We start from the raw sequence: 4,407 nt of genomic DNA, 5'->3' as shown, positions 1-4,407 counted from the left end.
TTTATTCTTGAAGTGCTGGAGCCATGCTAGAAGTTCCAGTGAACTTCGTTATTGTCATTTCCATTTACTCAGTTACAAAGTGTGATGGTTAATTTCAACATATCGACTTGACTGAATCATCAGGTGCCCACATGTTTATATAAACATTATTTCTGAGTGTGTCCTGGAGGGCATTTCCAGTCATATTAGCATTTGAACAGGTAGAATCAATAAAGCAGATCTCTCCTCAATGTGGCTGGGCGTCACCCAACCCCTTGCAGATCTGAATAGAACAGAACAGCTGGGGAAGTGAGAACTCATTTTCTTCCTGACTGATTGAACTGGGACACAGGTCTTCTATTGCCCCTGGGATTAGGGTTTGTACCAATAGCTCTCCTGGTTCTCAGGTTATTGGACTCAGACTGAAACTACACTATTCCAACTTGCACATGGGGGACTGAGGAACTTCTTAACCTCCAAAATCAAATGGGTCAATTCTTCATAACAAATCAAATACTATATCTGCAATCATGCACGTAGGTATATATAAATCATAGCCACAGATCAGGTGTATGCCATATATATAAATAAAATCACAATCACTCTATGAAAATCGTATGCATCCTATTGGTTCTGTTTTTCTGGAGAACCCTGACACTACATAGAGCACAATAGCACATTTGACCCTTATTATTTAGATTTTTTAATCTGTAAATATATAAGTACTTTAAACTATTTATAACCCCAAAAATCAATATTTTCAGACTTTTGTGGACATTTACAGTTATGCACTGAGTTGAGAAAAATTTGAATTGGCCAGGTATTGGTTTCTAGGTCAGGTTACAAACAAGTTTCCCACGGGCCTTGTTTCAGCTCTCCTGTGGGGACAGCCAGAGGATGCAGCAATAGAGGGCCGTCCAGTGTCCAGCGCCCTGCTGGCTGCTCTAGTGTAGGGGCCGCTCGGAAAAGTTTGAATCCCTACTCCAGCACCTCCTAAGTTCCCGGAAAGTCACTGAACGCTTCTGAACCTCATTTTCCATGCAAGAGAAATGAAGACATTTTCAAACACGGTCATATATGTGAATGCACGATTCATAATAGTTTTAAACTAGAAACAACCTACATATTTATCATTTGGTGAATGAAAAAGCAAAATGTGACACACCCACAAATTTAACAATAAAAAGGAACAAACTGCAATACTTTCTACCAAAATAGGTGACTTACAGTGAATATCAAGCTAACTCAAAGAAGTCAGTCGTAAAAAACTGCATGTTGTATGCTCTTGTAGGAAATTTCTGGCAGAGATTTTAGGGATGCAAAACAATAACATTCAAGGTTGCCTTTACTTATAGGCGTGTGGGAAGAGCAAGTACAATCGGCATAAGGGAACAATTTGTAGTCGTGAGTCTTGTAAAACTGACTTTGCTAATAGTTATAAAGTGATAGTAATATATTGAAATTAAACAAACAGGAAAAAATAGATGACAGTGCAAGAAGATATTTACATTGTATAAAGTAAAAAACTACAAGTGCTTATTATTAATGAGGATCCCTGAAAAATCCTTAAGAAAAAGATAACCCAAGTAAAAATTGGGCAAAGCATTGAAACATACAATTTGTATAATTAAAAATAGAATCTACACGCAAGTGTGAGATACTTAATTTACTATAACTAAAAAAAAAAAAAAAAGCAAATTAAAACAAACATGATTGGCATGTTTCACCCCGGATTAGTAAGGTTTTTTTTTTTTAAATTAAGCTTCTTATTTTAAGATCATTGTAGACTCATATGCAGTTGTGAGAAGTGATGTGAACTATACCCAGTGTTCACCCATCACAGCTAGACACCCACTTTGACACACTCGCTTCCCTTCCTTTCTATCCCTTCCTTCTCCCATGGCAACCATTATTTTGTTCCTTATTTCTATAATTTAGTCATTGCAAGAATGTTACATCAAGAAATCACACATTTTGCAATCTTTTGGAATTCATTTCATTTAGCATGATTCTCATCCAAGTTGGTGCATAATTAACAGTTGATTCCTTTTTATTGCTAAATAATATTTTATCGTTTGGGTGAACAGTCGTTTATCTGTTGAAAGATACTTGGGTAATTTGCAGTTTGGAGCTTTTATGAGTAAAAGTCACTAATGCTTCAGTTCCTGTTTGCTTCTTTTCTTTTTCTTCCTCCTTCTGCCTTCCCCTTTTTTCTCCTTTTTCAAGGCTATCGCTATCTATTTCTTTGTTAATGCTTTCCATTTTGTTTGAAGCATGCTTACAATTACTCACTGAAGCATTTGTATCATGACTTCTTAAAATATTTAGCAGATAATTCTAACATCTCTGTCATTTCAGTGTTGGCATCTATAATTAACTTTTTTTTAAAAAATTGTTTTGTTGTTAGCACTTTTAGGTTCACAGCAAAATTGAAAGGAAAGCACAGTGATTTCCCATATACCTTATTTCCCCCCACATGTGTAGATTCCCCATTATTAACACCCCACCCCACACCAGAGTGACACACATGTTACAACTGAAGAACCTGCACTGGCCCATCATTACTGTCCAAAGTCAGTAGTTTACATTAGGGTTAACTCTTGGTGTTATTCAGTCTGTGAGTTGGGAAAGTGTATAGTGACAGATATTTGCCATTGCAGTGTCATACAGAATATTTTCACTGTCCTAAATGTCCTTTATGCTCTGCCAACTCATCTTTTTTTCATCTTTCATACACATTAAGGTTTCTTCACATCTTGTTAGGGCTTGTTAGGTTTTGTTTTCTTTTTTAGTGCTCAATAATATTCCATTTTTCTGAATGTGCCAGTGTTTCTTTACCCACTCACCTACTGACTAACATCTTGGTGGCTTCTGTATTTTAACAAGCTTAAACAAAATAGTTATAATCACACATGTGCAGATTTTTATGTAGACATGTATTTCACTCATTTAGGTATATGTGAAGGTATTGCTGGGTTGCACCCTTATATTACCTTTGTTCCTTTATTGAAGATCAACTGATTGTACATATGTGGGTCTACTCTGGATTTTTTATTCTGTTCCATTGATCTTACTTGGCTTTCACCAATACTACACTGTCTTGACTACGATATTAAGTTTTGAATTTGTGTAGTGTCAGTCCTTGAACTTTGTTCTTCATCAATATTGTGTTGGCTATACTGTGTCTTTTACATCACCAGATGAACTTTAGACTTAGTTTTGAATATACTGTGAATAACTTGCATAGGTTTTAATCAGAATTGTGTTGAACCTATAGATTATTTTAGGAAGAGCTAACATCTTTACAGCATTAATTTCTCCATCTATGAACATAGAATCTCTCTTCATTTATTTAACTCTTTGATTTCTTTAATCAGTTTAGTAGTTTCCCCCACTTAGATCTCGTGTATATTTTATTAGATCTTCATGTAATGTTTTATTGTTGGGTTACCATAAATGACTTTTAACCTCAAATATCCTACATGTCCATTGATGATATATAGGAAAGCAACTGACTTTTGTCTATTAACATTATATCCTCCAACTTTACAATAATTGTTCCATTAGTTTTTGGCCAGTTGTTGGTTTATGTAGGTGCTGTGTTAATTCCATTGACTTCCTATGTAAAAATGAAGTGACATTTTTGCCCACTCCACAAATCAGGTGAGGGAGGGAAGGCCAGGAAAACTGCTCAGAGATAGTGTGGGTCTCTAAAGGAAAATGAGATTGGCATCTCATTCCTAGTGCAAATTTTGGAATTCATTGTATAAATCTGCCCATGTGCCTATATAAGCAGGGGAAAACAGAACTGAAGACAGATGTCACAAAGATGAGAGCTGACCACAGGTGAGGAGATGCCAATGGTAAGAAAGCACGGTTGAAAGAATGGGAAAGCTAGACATGAAGATACAGACGCAAACTACTTCTGGGAGCTGTGTGGATGACTTCAATGCATCCTTTCTCTGCAGAAAGACTTACTCTTGCGCCTAAGAGAGAAGTCATATTGTGACCCTTGCTGCATAGAGAGCATTCACAGCAAGTGAAGAAGCAACAATCCATAGGGGATCACAACTGCGTGCTGTCAATAAAGAAGCACCCTTACACATACTGTCTCTTAGCACCTGCCATCAGAGGAATAAGATGTTGGCTAAGAGCCCCTTCCCTTCATTCTGCTTCAAGTCAGTAAACTGGTGGAGGAACCAAAGAGAAAATGCTGCACAGGACCCTTCAAGCCACAAATCATGATTGTGGCGGAGAAAAGACTTACATCAGATATAAGATTTAAGCTTTAGGGCCTTCCCTGGTGGCACAGCAGATTACAGCACAGCACTAAGAAGCTAAAGCCACTGTAGCATGAGTTTGATCCCTGTCCTGGAGGTGACCACATGACACGGCAGACCTCTCCCGACCCGCCCGCTGCTTCCCTCA

The sequence above is a fragment of the Condylura cristata genome, unplaced genomic scaffold (assembly GCF_000260355.1).
Source record: "Condylura cristata isolate star-nosed mole 26May11 unplaced genomic scaffold, ConCri1.0 scaffold00001, whole genome shotgun sequence".
In the NCBI taxonomy this organism is placed as follows: domain Eukaryota; kingdom Metazoa; phylum Chordata; class Mammalia; order Eulipotyphla; family Talpidae; genus Condylura; species Condylura cristata.
Note: the sequence above shows the minus strand (reverse complement) of the source record.